Source organism: Neophocaena asiaeorientalis, unplaced genomic scaffold (genome assembly GCF_003031525.2).
Source record: "Neophocaena asiaeorientalis asiaeorientalis breed wild unplaced genomic scaffold, Neophocaena_asiaeorientalis_V1.1 scaffold241, whole genome shotgun sequence".
Classification (NCBI taxonomy): Eukaryota; Metazoa; Chordata; class Mammalia; order Artiodactyla; family Phocoenidae; genus Neophocaena; species Neophocaena asiaeorientalis.
Window position 1 is genome coordinate 1391733 of NW_020172287.1, and position 19192 is coordinate 1410924.

At 48.7% G+C, this 19192-nt stretch overlaps 1 protein-coding gene and 1 pseudogene across 1 annotated transcript in view; one reads left to right on the plus strand and one right to left on the minus strand.

Moving 5' to 3' along the window:
- Positions 1-19192, plus strand: part of ADAMTS2 (ADAM metallopeptidase with thrombospondin type 1 motif 2) — a 238445-nt gene that overhangs the window by 166848 nt on the left and 52405 nt on the right. The window lies entirely within an intron of this gene.
- On the minus strand, positions 341-2099 carry LOC112412960 (eukaryotic translation initiation factor 2 subunit 3 pseudogene; annotated as a pseudogene).

The window sequence follows — 19192 nt, forward strand, 5'->3', positions numbered from 1 at the left end:
TTTTATTTCAAACAGGTTCAGTGGTATGTGCGCTACAGCAAAGGCTGGTTGTGGCAGTTTCCTTTCAAACCTGCGCTGATGTATAAATTAGATGTTATTTGGGAATGATTAATTTCTGGTAAAATGTAGATTCAATCCAACATTATGCCAATTTTTACACTTATTGTAGACCCTATGTTAGTACTAGAGGTTAAATTTTCATCACCAAAAAATGAGAATAACCTTACAGCTACTCCTAAGGTAATGAGCTGTGCAGTTAATTCCTCACTATTGCTTTGAAAATATACCCCTAGGTTGTTAAGAGAAATTCCAGCTCCATCCAAATCTATTTTTTAATTTTTCAGTCATCGCCTACTGTTGGCTTGATTGTCACTCCTCTTCTTATTTGACTCCAACCAATTGAACGCCAGTGTTTCTCAACTCTTTGGCTAAGGGCAATTTTTTCTCCTACTTCTGTGCACACAGGGTTAGTCAAAACGATTTTGTCCAAATCAGCCTTGACTGCACTAACTCTTCCTCCTGTCGGCAGGGATCCTATGTTCACCATAAACACTTCATTCTTAGACAGCTTTTGCACTTTTGCTCCTTTCTGCTCTCCTTCAGTGCGTACACCTAGAAGCCGTCTAAGCAGGAAATAGGAAATTTCCAATTCTGTGAGGATTTCAGGTAAAGCTCCAACTGCGCCATTCTGTCAGCCCGGCACAAAGTGGGGTCAATTTTTCTTCCAACTCCAGTAAGACCTCCTGGAGCAGCATACTGAAGATCATTATGCTTTGCAAAAAGCGATACAATTTTGGAAAAGATGGGTTTACACATGAGTTTTCCTTCACTATCTTTGGAAACAATACCAGGTCTGACTTCTATCTCCTGGCCCAGCTTTAATACTCCTTTTAGAATACTACCACCAGCTACACCCCCCTTAAGGTCATCAACCTCACAGCCAGGATTGTTGACATCAAAGGATCTAACAACAATAAGTCGGGGTTCTGAAGTAAAGTCTCTTGGGGGTACTGGAATTTTCTTTACTAGGTACTCGCAGACAACTTCAATATTGTATTTTAGCTGAGTAGAAATTGGAATAATAGGAGCTCCTTCTGCTACTGTACCTTGTACAAATGCAAGGATCTGTTCATACTGTTCTTTAGCCTGGCTTTCTTTTACCGAATCAATTTTATTCTGTAGAATCAAAATATGCTTCAGTGTCATGATTCCAGTAGCAGCCAGGTGTTCAGCAGTCTGAGGCTGAGGACAAGACTCGTTACCAGCTATCAACAGAAGAGCTGCATCCATCACTGCGGCACCGTTCACCCTAGTAGCCATCAAAATATCGTGGCCAGGACAGTCAACAAAGGAAAGTTCCCTTTGGTCCCTGGAATGTCTGTAGGAAACTCATTAGGTGTACTACTTCCACAGGATCTATAACATTCTGGCCAAGGACAACTTGGGTCGTCAAGTTTATATATCTTAGCATTAGCGTAGCCAAGTTTGACTGTAATATTTCTCTCTAGTTCATCATTGAACCTGACAATGTGAACTCCAGAAATAGCTCTTACAACCCCAGATTTCCCATGAGCTACATGACCAATTGTACCTATATTAACTGTACACTGTCTGCTGATAACTTCATGTGAAAGTGGCGTCAACTTGGTAACATCCAAAGTGTTGAGATCTTGCTGAAAAAGGTGCAGCTGCCCTAAAGTCACACCAGCCTCAAGCCCCCCACCCCCCACCCCGCCCTGCTATCTTGCCTGGAGGCTAAAATTTAGGTTTTGTTATTATTCAAGTTTGGTGAGACCAACAGATCAGGAGGTGACTGCCATGGTTTTTTTTGTTTGTTTGTTTTTTTGCGGTACGCGGGCCTCTCACTGTTGTGGCCTCTCCGGTTGCGGAGCACAGGCTCCGGACGCGCAGGCTCAGAGGGCATGGCTCACGGGCCCAGCCGCTCCGCGGCACGTGGGATCTTCCCGGACTGGGGCACGAACCCGTGTCCCCTGCATCGGCAGGCGGACTCTCAACCACTGCGCCACCAGGGAAGCCCGCCTGCCATGGTTTTTTTACCCACAGTTTCTGGCCATGCAGGGCCGCACCGGAAACACCATGGTTGGTCAGGAGGCCTAAGGATGGAGAAGGAAACTGTGGGCAAGCACCTTTATTGTGGTTTCCTCAGGAAGGACAAGGTAAGGCGGGGTAAGCAGGCTTAGGATTGGCCAGTGTGAATAATTTTCAGCAGGCTCAGGAGCATTGGGGCTGCCCCTAGTTGTTTGGTACCTGGCCCTATTGATTTGCACAGGGGATAGTGGGCTGGAGTGTGAGAGCCCAATGAAGGAGGTGGCTGGGGGTGTGGACTCTGAATTGGTTGGTTTGCATTTGAAGAGCATATGATCCAGAATGAGTAGTTTACTGTCTCTAGGAATTGGCTGACCCTGGGAGGAGCAGGTCCTCCCAGGTCAGCAAGGCCCTGGATGTCAAAGCATCAGAAATAACCTGAGTCCTCCTCTTCTCATGCCACGTAGCTGCTGTTCTAACTGAGCAGTCTTGCCCTTCTTACTTCCCTTTGTTGTGAAACTTGGAACCGTCTTTCCTAGCAGCATGCACGGGTCTATGCACCAGGATTAGAAAGCCCCCAGGCACAAAGACCTGAGATGGAAAAATAATGGGGTGCCTAAAAGGAGAACTGGTGAGGAAGGAAGGAGCCCCATGGTGCTGGCCAGTGTGTTCTGAGCAAGTGCCTATGCCAGGCAGCTCGGGAACACTTTACACGAAGTTATCTCACTTCGTCCAAGGACAGATGGGGAAGTGGAGCTATGAGGATCTCACTTCACAGATAAGGACACTGAGGTTTAAGGCAGTTCAGTGGCATGAGTAGCCAGTGGTATTTGGCTCCTTAGGAGTCCAGCTTCTCACCCTGGCAGCCAAATTCTGGAGTCCGTGGTCTGACCTCACGCAGTATGAAGAAAGTCAAGTCATAATAAGATGAGGCACATAAGGCATAGTAAATTATGCGAAGGGTCCTGCCTGCCGATGCAGGGGACACGGGTTTGTGCCCCGGTCCGGGAAGATCCCACATGCCGCGGAGCGGCTGGGCCCGTGAGCCATGGCCGCTGAGCCTGCGCATCCGGAGCCTGTGCTCTGCAACGGGAGAGGCCACAACAGTGAGAGGCCCGCGTACTGCAAAAAAAAAAAAAAGAAAGTTGTGAATTATACAAAGGGTCAACTCCTCTACTCAAAGAGAGAGAATCTCAGTCTCACAAAATAAAATCGAACTGCACACAATGTACAAGGCCTGCAGTACAGAAATGACAATGAAGGACTTTATGGCTGGTCAAATTCCAGGAACAGTGGACCTTGAGCCCACTCTTCCTACCCTGGGAAGTGTGTCACTCTAAAGTGATGGAAGCGACCACAGTGAGGATAGCAGTCATGGTCCTTCATGCCCCATGGAGAACATAAAGTATACCAAAGTGGACTGTCAGATCAAGGGAGAAATTTGCAAAAACCTTACTGCAGGAGTCTTTCATACCCTTTTCAAGACCTTTAACAGATCACATTTTAAAAGGTATAGGAGTTTCCCCTACCTCCAGTATCCTTGTTGCTTAAAAAAAAAAAAAAAAAGCCTTCTCAGTTCAAGCCTTCTTTAATAAGTTATTCAGTCATTTATAGCCAATAACAAATTTTCATGATTTTTAAGAGACAGTATCCCTGCATTGATATCTTCTGTCTAGAGCTGCACTGTCCAGTCCAGCAGGCACTAGACACATGTGGCTACTGAGCACTTGAAATGTACTTAGTCCAAACTGAGATGTTCTGTAAGTATAAAACATATGCCTGGTTTCAAAGACTTAGTACAAAAAAAAAAAAAAAAAAGGGAAGATGTAAGATACTTTCTTAATAATTTGATATTAATGAAATAATGTTTTGGATATATTGGAGTAAATAAAATATTTTATTAAGTTAAAAAAAAGGCATAGGAGTTTCAAGTAATATAGTGGATAAAGTTAAATTAGTAGTTATATCATTTTTTCCCCTTGCCCTATGGAAAAATGTGCCTTCTTTTTGAGGAATCATAGAACACTTAAAAATTACAGAAGTACTTTAAGTCATAAAGAAAATTTTAGTGAGTTTTATTTATTTATTTTATTTTTTAATTAATTAATTTTTTTTTTTGCGGTACACGGGCCTCTCACTGTTGTGGCCTCTCCCGTTGCGGAGCACAGGCTCTGGACGCACAGGCTCAGCGGCCATGGCTCACAGGCCTAGCCGCTCCGTGGCATGTGGGATCTTCCTGGACCGGGGCATGAACCCGTGTCCCCTGCATCAGCAGGCGGACTCTCAACCACTGTGCCACCAGGGAAGCCCTTAGTGAATTTTATACAGCAAAAATAGTTTGGGCTATTCTCTGACTCGGTGCTCTAAAACTAGGTGGAGGGAAGGGATATATAGAAAGAATAAATCCAGTCTCTTTGAAAAAAAAAAAATCTCCTAGGAAGAATAATATTAGACCCTCAGTTGCAGACTATTGGGAAAACTAATGAAAACAGGAGTACTACAGATCAAAACCTGTGGGGTGTGGCCAAGGCTGTATTCATAGGCAGGTGCTTTCCAAGATCACACAGAGAGAATGAAAACAAGTTAACCCTGTATTCAGCTCGGTAAGTTAGAACAGATGTTAACAACCACCCAAAACCAAAAACCTAAAGAAAGTCAAAATAAGGAAATAGTTCAGAAAAAAGCAGAAATCAATACATTAGAAAATAGAAAGAAACAATAGGATCAATCAAGAGGAGAGCCTTGGAAAAAGCAAACCTCTGGCATATTCAGTCTAGAAGAAAAGAGAGGGAGCATAAACTAAAAGAAAGGGTGCGTATAATGCAACCCACAGCGGGATGCTTATCCCGGCTGAAGAGCAAGCTTTGGAGGAGGTTGCTGCCCTAGGCAGCTGCTGGGAGATCTCCACCTGGGCCTTCTCCCATCCGTCGCCTCTGACACCCAGTGGTGGTCAACGGAGGAGGGGTGTGCACACCTTCTTCTGCATGTAAGCGGGCAGGTTTGTGGCATGGCAGTGCACTCTGGGCATGCAGACACAGCACACAGCCAGGGGAGGCTGGGGTGGCCCAGGCCCGGTGATACAGTTCCAGCCTCCATCCTTGGAACGTCCCATGGGACTTTGCCCATCCCCACTGGAGCAGCCATCAACATGTTCGCCATCCCTTCCCCTCCTCAGGCTGGGTCCTACCAGTCCCTCCTTTCCTGGCCTGAGACCCCCTTAGCATCCTCCAGGGTCTGAGGAATTTTTAGGTGTGTAGTGTGAGGGATGGGCATGATTATATCCAACCTCCCTCCCCACTTTCTACCTCTGGAGAGGGGACATGGGAAGCTTCACGTTGTGGGGTAGGAAGGGGAGGAGAGCCACCAAGTGGTCTGAGCCCTAAAAAGAAAAATTGGAGAATTGTGCATGGTTAATTGCTTACCAGCACTGGCAAAGCTTTGGCTCTTATTTCACCTAAAAACTGTCTGGTTCCTTCTCCCAGTGTTGATTACTCAATGCAACAAGGCCTTGTTTATTTTAACTACTTCCTGGCAGGCTCTGTGCTAAATTGCCCCCACCCAAAGCTGTTTCTTCTTGTTCTTCTTTCCTTAAGTGTCACAGGCAGGTAGAAACCTGGTAGAAACCAGGTAGAAAACCTGAAGGTGAGATTTTGAGAACCTCCGTCAGGGACCTGGAAATCCTGGGAAACAAGGGTTTCCTGGGGAAATGGGAATATTTCAAAGCTGACTCCAAAAAATGTAGAAAATACCACAATAAGCCTCATAACCACGGTGGGAACTCAAATTCTTCTCTGTTTTCAAAGTTATCTTAAAATTACCTCTAAATAGAGAGTCAGATAATATATTTTTGCCAGTCTATTCTTATTCATTTGCAAGGAATTATTAAGCAAAGATAACACAATACCACATAAACTGTTTCAGAATATATATAAATATATATATATATGTTCTGAAATCCACCCAATTTATCTTTATAGCCAACATGATTCCTACACACAAAGCTGCCAAAGGTAGCATATCTAAGACAAAGTACAGACCTGTTTCACTTCTAAAAATAGATGTAAGAATTCCTGAGGCTTTAAGCATTTAATTCAATAATGCATAAAGAGAAACTCTCACCATGATAAAATAGGGTTTATTCTAGGAATGTGATGATTGTTTAATATTAGAAAGTCTGTTCATATAATTCATCACATCCATTTGCCTAATGACAAAGCTCGTCATCTAACAAATACTTTTTTAAAAAAATATTTATTTGGTTGTGCTGGGTCTTAGCGCAGGGTCATGCACGGCATGTGGGATCTTTAGTTGGGCACGCGGGATCTTTAGTTGGGCATGCGGGATCTTCAGTTATGGCATGCGGGATCTTTAGTTGAGGCACATGGGATCTTGTTCCCCAACCAGGGATCAAACCCAGGCCTTCTGCATTGGAAACACAGAGTCTTAGCCACTGGACCATTAGGGAAGTCCCTAACAAATACTTTTTGAGGGTTTTTTGTGCCAAGCACTGTGCCGTGTCACTGACGTGGTCCCTGACCTCAGGGGCTGCTCTAGAGCAGAGGTGCAGATGAGGAAACAGTTACAACTGAGGGCTCAGGGACTTGGTCAGGGCAAGGGCGGCAGGCAATCTTATTTAGAGGTTAGGGCAAGCGACTGGAGGCAGTGACTTTTCAGCCATGGGGAGGGAGTGAAAGGGGGAAGAACCAGCACAGGGAGCGGTGGCTTAGGAGAGGGTGGGAGGCATCAAAGGGAGCTTAGTGAGCTCCCTTTAGTGACCTTAGTGAGCTTAGTGACCTTAGTGACCTTAGTGAGCTGTCCTGGGACCGTGGCCACAGGGTGAAGAAAGGAGAGAAGATGAAAGAGAACTTTAGGAGGCCAAACCAGGAGCGGATGGGTGCTACGCGGGTGAATGTGGAGGGACGCGGAGTCCGTGCCTTGGGCAACCTGGTAGATGATAATGCCGACCCCTGAGATGGAGAGCACGGAGCCGGGGGGAAGTGGCATGTGGGGAAGAAAGGCAGTGAGCTCAGGGGAGACGTGCTGAGTTTGAGGTGCTTTGTGCCATCCCAGTGGAGATAGCCAGGGAGATGCTGTCATGGGGAACTGGAGCCTGGAGAGAAGAGATGAGCGTGTTTTGCAAAGGCATGGATGGGGGTGCACAGAGAAGCACACCGAGTCGGGGGCACCTGAGAAAGAGCCCCAGGGGGCTCTGCTGAAGGCACCAGCAGGGCAAGGAGTGTGATCAGCTCCATAGGAACTGAGAGGGTATCTCATGGTTTTTAAAAGATCTGTGAAACTAGTAACAGATGGTAACATGACAACCCAAATTTTATTTAAAGGTAGAAAAAGAAGCACATTGTCCCTAAAAGTGTTCTGCATAGCTAATTCTCAGGATGTTCATAGATGTTTTCATAGGAGAATAGAGGGGTTCCATGGTCAAATGAGTCTGGGAAATGCTTATAAAACAAAGTAAAACAGGTATTCCTGACAGCAAAATTTCTCAGAGACTTTACTATGAAAATGTGCAGGGTGAATCTCTAGGAGATGGATCAGTATGCATGGTTTCTCCAAACTATTTCTCAACAGAACCCTTTTCCTCGTGGAATCAACATTCTACAGAATTTGCTTTGGGACATGCTGCTCTTATGAAACAGTTACAGTAAAATTGGCAACAAGAAAGAGACGCATAACTTTGTTACTGAGGTTTTGGAATTCTGGACAATGTCGTATGACATGAAACCAGTATCAGAGGAGAACAGATAAAATTATAATTGTTTGCTAATAATTATGTGCCCGGAAAACCTAAAAGAATCCATCAGAAAACCAAGGAGTTTAGTGACATGGCCAAATATAAGATAATTACACAAAACCCAATAATTTCTGTGTGAACCCACAATGCCCTGGTAGTAAAGATAATAGGGAAAGAAAAGTTCCCTTAACGATAGTAACCAAAACCATAAAATAACTGGAATAGTCCTAACAAGACAGCTATAAGACCTACGTATAGGAAGAAAATTGCACATTGTTAATGATAGGAAAAAAATAAAAATAAATGAAGAGACATATGCTATTCCTTACGGGAACACTGGGTATAGTAGTGATGTTGACTTTTCCCAGATTAATAATTGGAAACTTGATGAAATGATTCTAAGATTCATCTAGAAGCATAAACAGTCGAGAATGGCTGGGGAAACCTTGAAAGCCAAGCAAATAAAAAGGATTTACTTCAAACACCTTGTAAAGCAAAAATAATTAAAATATACTATATTTGCATAAGCATTAACAGATCAACTGAATAAAATATATAGCTCTGAAAATACCTCTCATATAAATAACATGCGATAAATATAAATGGAATGGTTATAAAGTGTTATAAATAAATCTATGATAAATATAAATTTCATATATAGCAAATTAAATACATCAGATGATAAACATAGGCCAATAAAATTCAACTAGTTAAACCACACAAATCAAGAAGAAAATATTCATTGTCAAGGACTTCCTAAGCATAAATACAGTAGAAGGGATTATAAAGAGGAAGATAGATGTATTTGAATACTTAAAATATAAAATCATCAAAAAACACAAACAAAGGGCAAACCACAATCAGGAAAAGCATTTGCAATATGGAAAAGATATCCTAATATATGAAGAGCCCTAGGAAAAATAGAATTGGCAATGGACATAAGCAATTAACTGAAGAAAAAATACAAATGGCAAAAAAAGAGAAAACATTGAACTTTACTATTAATCAAAGAAATAAGTTTACCATTTTAAAAGCATCAGCTGTGTTAAGATGAAGAAGAGGAATTTACTGCTGGCTTGGGCGAATGTAGCAGTACACTCCTCTGGTATGAGTATAAATGTGTACACATTTCTGGAAGGAAATGTGACAGTTTGTCATTTCCCTTAAAAATGTTCTTCATGTTTGCCCCCAGTCATTCGTCTCTATGATTCTATTCCAAAGCAGTTAACAGAGCTGTGGATGAAGTTTTAGGAACAAGACAAAAGCCATGGCCTTATTTCTAAGTGTAAACAACTGGAAGCAATCTAAATTGTCTGCCAATAGGGGTCTAGTTAAATAAATTACAATATGTCTATGTGGTAGATTATTAGACTGCCAATAAATCCCATTTTCAAAGCATGTTTAAGGGCTTGGGGAAATGGTTACAGCATTAAGTCAAGTTTGTTTGCTTTTTGGAAAAAAGGATATAAGCTTACAGTAGTAGGATCTCAATTTTGTTTGCAAATATATACACAGAAGGGACTCAAGGAATACATCAGACGTGAATAGTACTTATCTCTGGGTAGTAGGTGATGGATTTTTATTTTCTTCTTTGTACTTTACTGAATTTTCTTAATTTGTCATGATAAGGATGTTTCCTTTATAATTGAAATAGTGCATTTTTAATTATGGAAAATTTGTTTATATTTTTAAAAAATCATTTAAAAATGGTAGAGTCCAAGTAATTCTGTTTAACTGAATGCTAGCACCTGGGGAAGGGTCTCCAGTGTCATGCCACAGGGCTCTGTCATGTCCAACATTTTATTTCTGATTTGAAGGAGCATGTAGAAAGGACTTCATGCTTTTGCTTGGCACCTCTTCTCTGTGGTGGCTTGGAGGCACTTGGAGAGGGATCTGTGTTCCTTCTGCCTGGGAACTCTGTCACCTGAGTGTCTGTGGAAACTTTGGACGAGCCATCTTGGCCAGAGGGAGGATGCAGGCTGCCACAAGTACGTGGCCTTACCTACAGGTGAGGCTGTATTACCCAGGTGTTGCAGGCACCTCCCTCATGGCCATGACCAGTCTGGTCCTTTATGTTCCACCTCGTAGGGAGGGGTTCTGCTTTGCGTGAGCCATGTTGGTACCCTCCGAGTCCCCCATAGGCAGAGTGAGGGTAAGGGAAGCGGGCATGGACCCCATTGTGAGGCTATGGCCTACTCTTCCTGGGGACAGTATGGGGAGGAGGGCAGGCCATGGGGCTGCCTCGAGCCCATGGCCAAAAAGACGGGTGGCCACAGCACGCTTGGGCAAGTGGAGCAGCTTCAATGAGACCACGACCAATACAGTGAGAAGTGAGAGGGCACAGGGGGACCAACGCCTCCCTCGCCTCCATGACTTCCCACTGGGAAGGAGTTTGGGAATCCATGATGGTGAGGCGACAGGAAGGGAGAATGTGGAGCTGGATGTGTGCTTTCAGAACCGAGTCCAGGCTGCACCCACCGCACTCCAGCAGGGCTCGGCCGACCAGCCTTAGACTTCCGCCGATGACCTCAGAGGTGTCAAGATAAAAGAGGTACCAGGATGTGGAGTTAGAACCCCACATCCATCCCCAGCCCCTGAAGCCTGGCCGGGAAGGACAACATGCTGCCACCCCTCTGCTGGCCCCCAGCCCCTGATGGCAGCGGGGCTGACCAGTCTCTTGTAGCAAAGCCCACCCCACACTCTGCCCAGCTTCTCCCACCTCCCCTCCCCACCTCTTCTCGGGAAGCCATGGGGGAGGCTGGCGCCCATCAGGGCCTCTGTGTCCTGGGGGATTCCAGAAAGTTATAGGGCCAGACTTGGTCCTCCTCCAGCGAGTGGCAGGATTGTGAGTGGGGAGTGGAGTCCAGGGTGTGAATCTCACTTTCTCTGGGGAGGACACACTGCAGAAGCACAGGTAGGGGGAGAGTAGAGTTGGGAGGACATGGCTGGCCAACCACATCCAGGAGGGCTGGCACTAGACAGATATCCGGACACAGAGGGACTGTGGCCCCACCTGCTGGCCCATCGTCTCTGGAACGGAGCATTCTGTGCCTTGCACAGAGCATAGGAGCCTAGGGACAGTGCGGCGTGTTTGGCTGTGGGCTCAGGAGCAACCCCCATGGGAAAGGAGGGGTTGTTCCACTGACCTGGAGCAATCAGACCATAAGTCTGAACATGACAGTCCGTGGAGAGTAGCTGTCAGGGCCAAGGGTGCCAAGCCAGACACACAGAACGCCTCAGAGCCAAAGGTCGCATCACGGACCAATATTTCTGTAAGTACATCTAAAAGGAATTTTCTAGAAAAGGGAAATGTGACAAAAACCAAGATTATACAAAAATACCGGCCCCTGGGCTTCCCTGGTGGCGCAGTGGTTGAGAGTCCGCCTGCCGATGCAGGGGACACGGGTTCGTGCCCCGGTTCGGGAAGATCCCACATGCCGCGGAGCGGCTAGGCCCGTGAGCCATGGCCGCTGAGCCTGCGCGTCCGGAGCCTGTGCTCCGCAACGGGAGAGGCCGCAACAGTGAGAGGCCTGCATACCACAAAAAAAAAAAATAAAAATACCGGCCCCGACTCTTTATTATTAAATTCCACAGACATAAAATCACTCCATCAAACTGCTATAAAAGTTTCCCATTTCTGTGCTTGTGCCTATCTCGTTGTGGGCGATAAGTTTGTGTCCACTGGTCACAGACTCCACTTGGCACAGTGCTGGGGATGAGGCCCTGTTTTTAGGTGTCTGAGGGACCTCAGGGAAGTGGGAAGCATGCCTCCTGAGCAGGTGGATCCTGGGACCTGGCTGCCCGTTCCCAGGACTGGAGCACCAGCTCCCCATGAACTCACCAGTAAACAAGATTCTTTCAGAGTGGTGAGCACCATGGGGTGCCCTGGATGGGGTGACCCAGCAGGAGACTGCCTGGCTGGGATTCACGTAAATGGAATGAGCTCTGCTTGTTCAAGGAAAAGCCAGGAGGGGCTTCTAGATGGGCTTGGGGAGTACAGTTTGGCTCACGGAGAGGGTGGGTTCTGATGAGCTGCTCCTCAAGGAGCCACGCATTTCCTGTCAGTGAGTGAGGCCCTGTCCCTGGAAGACTTTAAGCATAGCAAGGCCGAGGTGACTGGAGCCAGGAGCCCTGCCAGGAGAGGGGCCTGAGCTGTGTCCCCCAAGGCCCGGCTGGAAGCGCTCTAGGGGCTGTGAGGCCGAGACCCAGGCTTGGGGCAGAAAGTGGCCCGGTATTCAGATGCTGTTATTTATTCCAAGCTGTGATGGAAATAGAGCAGCTTCCGTACCCTCCGCTCCCCCTGTGCCTGTCCCCAGGCCTCACCAAGGCTCCAGTGGGGATAAAATCAGTAGCACTTGTGCAAGTGACATGTTGTTTGTCTTCCAGCTTATGAGAAGCCTCTGAGTTATCTCAAGTTTTGCCTAAAACAACATTTTTCTCCATTTCTTAAAAAAAAAAAAAACACAGCAGAAGAAAAGAGATTATCTTATTTTATACAATATGCCATCAGCCAGGGAGCAGAACACCGGCAACACTTGAGGGTTGCATAGCAACTGGCTTTTCAATTGATTTTTTTTTTTTGAGAAGGCACCAAAGCTACTGAACTGTTCTCATTTTAAATATTTCCTAAGATGATTAAAATCAAAGCAAATGGAAATCAGAGACTTGGGGGCAATCAAAGAACATAAAGTATCTTGTCAGGTCAAGACAAAATATGGAATGCTCTTAGAAATTTTTCAGTGTTGGAGGGGAAGGGTCTGAGAAATTCTGACTGTGAGTCTCTTAGGGGAAGGCAAGAGAAGAGAATGCTGGGGCAGGGCTCAGTGTTCAAGGGCCTAGTGACACCATCTGCTTACCGCATGTCCTGGGCCATTGCCTACCTGCTGTGGACCTCCGCTTCCCTGACTGTGTGAGGGGCAGTGTAGGGGATTCAGAACACCCCAGGGACAGCCCCTGGTTTCCCCAGAGTCTGGGTCCCAACCCCCAATCAGATGGGGGCCAAGCATGGTGTCCAGCCCCCACCCCCATCCCCAGTCATTGCGGCCCACCTCCTGAGCCAGACTCTCCATGGTCCAGAGAAGAACAGGAAGCATTAGGGCCAGATGTGCCCCATAGGCTTGAGCTGGCTTTCTCTGGGAATAGCTTCCCAGCCTCTGGGAGGATGTCTGGAATGTTCCTTGAGGATATGGGAGTCCTGAGCAGAGAAATAAGGATCATGCCTTCCAGCCCTCACTGGTGTTGGGGTTGCAGATGCCTGTCATGAGGTTTGAGCTCCAGGCACCGCCTTGTCTGCTGGAGCTGCCCGGAGAAGACCCCCAGCCTCGGGGGAGCCTGTGCTGCACCCAGCCTGGGGCTTGGTGTTAATTCTGGCCCTGTTGATCCTTGTGGGACCTTCAGTGGGCTATTTACTCTCACTGAGCCTTAGTGTCCCCTGTAAGGGGAGTGCACACTAGCAATGACAACAGGAACAAGGGTAATCATGCAAGTCACAGCCTGCAGTGCCATCTTTGGCTCAGACCCTGTCTGCAGCCCCTTATGTGATGTCACACACTTCACCCTCACAGCAGCTCTCTGGGGCAGTCACCTCGTCAGCCCCACCTGCCAGGACAGGTGAGTGGCCTACCGAGGTCACACAGCGGTGAGCAACTTTGCTGGGCTGTTATTCCACAGGCTGGGGAACATGAGCTCCGGGCTCTTTGGCTATGCTCCCCACAGAGGGCATTTTGCTGCCCCCCACCCCGGGGATGCTCGTGGCATGTAGCAGGTAGAGGGTGAGATGCTGCTCAGCATCCTTCAGTGCACAGGACAGTCCCCACCGCAGAGAATCACCTGGCCCCAAGGACCAGCAGTGCCAAGGTTGAGAATTGACCTCTGCTTGCTTTTCTTTTTTAATTTATTTTTATTTTATTCTTATTTTTTTAACATCTTTATTGGGGTGTAATTGCTTTACAATGTTGTGTTAGTTTCTGCTTTATAACAAAGTGAATCAGTTATACATATACATATGTTCCCATATCTCTTCCCTCTTGGACCTCTGCTTTCTTGAACCCAGCCGATCTGGACTCCACTCTGTGCACGCTGTCCTGTTTTGTGCATCTTTGGGAGGGTGGATTGGGCCAGAGACCCTCTGGGGTCATAGCAATTGAGAAGGCTTCGGTGGGGATCTTCAGCTGGATCCATGGGACATGAGCCAAGGGGCAGAGACAAAGAACATTGTGGGTGCTGATCACCATGGACAGAAGCGCCTGAGCTCCCAGCTCGGTGCTGCGGTTGTGCCCACTTTGGAGATGGGAAGCCCAGGACAGTGAGGTAACTTGTCCAAGAACACAGGGCAGTTGACAGATGAGCAGGCCTCCAACCCCAGGGCCCTGAGCTGCCCAGGTGAGCCCCACCTGTCACTTGCAGGTGCCCTGGTGGGCAGGGTTTGTGGTCTGAGGGGCTCCCTGATATGCCCCCAAGCCTGCAGAGCCTCCAGGCTGCTGGTCCCACTTTTCTCCTGTCTCCTTGACTGAGGGAGGTAAGAGCATAAATACTGTAATTTAGCTCATTTTGGAGCAAACAATGGAAATGTCAGAGAGCAGTGATGAGAACAGAACTTTCTGCTCAGGTCTTAACTGATTTGTTTAATGTGGGACCACAGAGGCTGTCAGGGGCTTCCGTGGTCCCCCTTGAACCGGTGCCCTGGCGTCTCAGAGCAGAGCCCTGGGATCCAGGCGTCCCACCGGCTGAGGCCCCGCGCTGCTGTTCCTGCGGCAGCAGCGCCACCTGGTGGCCACCTTGGCTCTCGCCCTTCCTTTCTTGTCCCGCCTGCCTAGGGGAGATGGCCCTGCAGACGGAACACCTTCAGAGGTGGCGTGGCTTCCAGGCCCACCTCCACCTCTTTCTAGCGGTAGGACTTGGGGTGAGTTACTTCAGTTGTCTGAGACACGGTTTCTCATCCGGAGAATAAGTTAATAACAGCATCTATATCTTAAGGCAATTATACATTTTAAATTAGATGATACGTGTGAACGCAGAGCCCACTGTTAACCACCCAGCCCCAGGGTGCATAAATGCCCTGTGTACTATAAAAACAGTTCCATGCACTATGGACAGCTGGCACCCTTGGCTCCCTCGGGAGGAGGGAGGCTGGTCTGTGAGATCCCGGCTGGTTCTGGGGCCACCCCCTTACTGGGCCTGGGGTGCTGCCCCCTGGAACACCATGGCCCTCTGTGCAGTCCTCAGCCCAGCACAGGTGGGAACAGGCAGAGAAGCCAATGCAAAAAGGAGCAGATAGACGACTTTGGGGCCAGGAGGATGCAGATGACTCCAGTGAGCTGGGTGTGAGAATCTTAACTGCAATAGCAACTCTCTCAGCCTCTCTCCATCACTTCTGAAGGAGAAATAGACACGTCTCCTTTCCTCGCTCAGATGAGGACTACAGCTCACGTGCTGTGTGATACATAGCAAAGGCACGGGGTGGAGGCGTCTGAGGGCTGTGGATGTGGGCCGGGTGGCAGAAGAGTATGGGGAGATCCCACTAGAGCCCAAGTGACCCTCGTGGGTGCCCAGACCTCCCTCCTGGGCCCTCTGCCTGGACATCTCTGTCTGTGGGGAGCCCTTCAAGGCAGGCGGAACCTATGGGAAGGCTGGCAGCTCTCAGGAAGTAGGAGAAGTAGGTGGAGGAAAGGCTGAGCCTGGGGTGCTGGCTTCTGCCTAGAAGCTCGTGGGTGGTTGTTTGGAGGCTGCCACTAGGCAAGCCTGCTTCAGCCATTTTTTCGTTCTTTTGAACCTCAGTTCTACTGACCTAACTTGAGTCCCAGGCTGGCTCTGGACTGTTCCCCCAGGAGCTGCACCCCGAGAAGCAGGAGAGCTCCCCAAAGGAAAACTGCTGAACTTTTACCGAGGAAACAAGCTGGGCCCAAAAGGATGATCCATGGCCTGTGTCCCGGCGTGCTGCAGACCCCACCTTTCCCTGCGAGTGTGTGGTCCTCTCCCCAGGCCTCCTCTGCAAGTCCCACTGCCAGAAACCATCCTCCCTCTCTTACCAGGCAACACCTCTCTTGCTCATCTCCTGCCACCCTGTGGTCCTGACTGCTGAGCCATTACACCAGACAACACCCCCATCCATCTCAGCAAATGTCCCCCTCCCCTCCCCCCTCCCTCCTCACTGACTCAGAGAGCTCTTTCTAAAATGCACATGTGTCTGGCACCTGCCACAGAACACAAGGCACACTGCACCCTCCTGAACTCTCCAGACCCTATGAGGATCCCAGCCCTTAGCTCCTTGGTGGCCATCTGAGATGGGTCAGATCCTTGAGAAAGTTGGGACATTAGCAGAGAAATAGGAAGTAAGCAGCTCTGCACCTTGGATGCCGGAACACTGACATCACCCTCCTCCTCCATGTCTCAGGGTCCTGTCTAGGCTGCAGGTTCCCAGGGCCCAGCGCGTGGCCATTGTTTTCTGTGACCTGCCTCCCCAGGGCCACCTCGTCCTGGTGTAGCCCCTCCAAGCCCTTCTCTCTGCCCCTCCTCTTGGGGAGTCTCCTCAGAACCCAAAAGCCAGGAGGGGGTCCCAGACAACTTCTGCTCTGGACCCTGCAGTGCAAACCCCCTTGGGGCTGGAGAATGGAAGTGGCAGGCTGTTTCTTGGAGTGGAGGAAGGAAGACGAGGCAAGAACAAAACGCAAATCAATATTTCAATAAATTATCCTATCCTGCCGCAGCAGTGAGATCACGGTGGCTGCTGAGAGGGGCTGGGAACCTGGGCTGAACCCAGGAGCCTGGTGTCTGGGAGGCAAGAGGCACTCGCCGGCGTGCCAGTGTTGGGTCCAACCTGCTAAGGCCTTTTCTCCAGGGTTCTCAACCTGGTGACCTGAGAGATGTGTTTTCTTTTGTCCACAGAACTTATTTTAACTTGAGTCAGTGTTTTCCAGGAGGTACGCTTCTTTGTAAAATGTGAACATTGGCCTGAGTAGTGAGATCTGACAGCCCTGGGCTCTGTCCTTGCATTGCCATGCCGATGGGGCTGGCGCTGAGTGTTGTTGCCCCTTCAGCTGGGCGCAGGCTCCTTGGTTGGCCACAGTCCTCGCCACTCCTTATCCCCCCAACTTCTTTACCATAACAGGGAAATACTCTTCTGTAACCTTACCCCTTCTGAACTGGCAAATAAAAGACAGACTCGTTTTTCCTTAGAACCAAACTGCCTCACTGACTTACATCACCAGCCTTGGCCTGTGGGCATTTGGGTTTGCAACACCCACCCAGCACTTCCCACGAGCCCACCCACTGAGCAGTCAGGCCTCTCTCTGAGCCCCCAGCTTGTTTGTCCTCACCCTGTTTCAGCCTTTGCCTCTGTCCCCAACTCCATGGCCTTATTTCTGCTCTCTGGCCCTGACGCAGTGTGTCTTTCTGACCGGGCTCTTGACTCCTTGTCAAAGATGTGACCAGAGCTTCTCTCCCACTGGTGGTGGACATACCAGCTGGACCCTGGAGAACAGCCACTGGCTCTCCTTTGCCAGCCAGTGCCCTTGACTGAGCTTTTCCCACGATTCTCCAAGGAGGAAGCCCCCTGCTCGTGCTCTTGCAGCTGCAAGTGACAACAACACAACTCAAATTGACTTTCATGGGAGGAATTTCCTGACACACAATATGTGAGACACATATCTGCTGCAGACATCTTCTAGAATGGCCCCTGGTGAGCCCACATCTTGGTATCCACTCCCCGGTGTGGTCCCCTCCCTGTGGGTTTGGGCAGGACTGAGATTTGCATCTAAATGGACTGAGACTTCTGTCTTGGATGTGCCCTATCAATGCTATCTCTTGGGTCACTCGTGCTGGGGGGAGCAATCTGCCCCGTGTGACTGCTCTGTGGTGAGGTCCATGTGTCCGTGAGGAACTGGATCCTGCCAGTAACCACGTGAGTGAATGTGGGAGTGGGTCTTCCCCAGGGGAGCCTTCGGATGACATCGCAGCCCCAGTCTCAGCTGCCAGCACTCTCACGGGAGACCTTGAGCCAGAAGACCCCACTAGATTGCCTTTGGATTCCTAACCCGGAAACCATGAGATAAGTGTTTGAGGTTTTTCAGACCATAAAGTTTGGAAGTAACTCATTTAGTGGCAATAGATAACAAACAGGCCTGGGGGAGCCAGGTGGTTGTGTGAAGATAACCAGGAATTGACCTCTCTCCACCCCAGGCCCTGCTCTATCTATGCTGGCTTCTTCCTCCCCTGGGGTCTCCTCCCCTAGTGGCAGCTCCAGGCTCGCAGTCTCACACCTTTCCAACTCCTTGGCCCCAACCATCCTTTGCTGGGAAGGTGCAGGGTGGGGTTGGCTGGGCCTGAGCCCTCCCACCCCTGAGCCTAGGGTCAGACCCAGATTAACAGAGAGGATATTTTACCAAAGGGGGACTGGGCTGCTGCTGTCAGAAGAGCCCAGGCAAAAGTAGCTGCAATCTAGCAGGGGAACAATCCCCTGATGTTTGGGCTGAGAGACATGGCCCTGAGGGAAACGAGGCCCTTTTGTTGGAGATGGACTAACAAGGCTCTGAACTGGTTTTGGGCTTTGTGGAGCTGGGGGAGTCCCACTCCAGTGGGGGCTCTGCGGCCATCCTTGATCAAGTGGTCATCAGTGGCCTTTGTGATCACCCTCTGATCGGGACTTGGGCTGGCAATCCGAAGCCCAGTGGCGTCCATACTCATGCACCAAATCAGATCCACCCATGAGGGTCCCTTCCTTCTCATTCCACCCAAAGGTCCTTCCCTAGAAAGAAGAGTCTTTCACTCACTTCCTCCTCCAGAGCTGTGGCCTCTCAAGGTTTTCTGGAGACAGTGATCACCTGGCAGGGTCTTGAGCTGACCTGCTTGGATGAGATATAGATGCCACGTCCCCTTCCTTTGCCCTTTCTGTGTCAGGTGGGGTGGGCCGTGCTGTGCTGCAGGAACAAACAAGCTCCGTGTCCCCGCAGTTTACAACAACAAAGATCGATTTCCCCCTCACACTTGTATGTTCATTGTGAATTGGCAGAGGACTCTGGTCTCATTGTCACTCAAGGCTTAGGTGACAGAGCAGCTACCATCTCAACATGCTGGTTCACATGCCAACAAGGAGGGATCTCTGGAGGCGCTCATGTGGGCAATTAAGTGCTTGGACCGGGAAGAGACACACGTCACTTTTACTCGCAGCTAATTGGCCAGAGCTCGTCACATGCTTCTCCGAATCACAAGGGGGGCAGGAGTGTACCTCCCTCCCCCTTTTCCAGCATCCTCTGGGCTGTCCACCTCTGTGCCAATGTCTAACAGGTCCTGGCCACCAGACCTCTCGCTCCAGTCTATGACTGACTTCATTAGGACTCAACTACATCTTTTTTTTTTCTTTTTTAAAAAAATTTATTTATTTTATTTTATTTATTTTTGGCT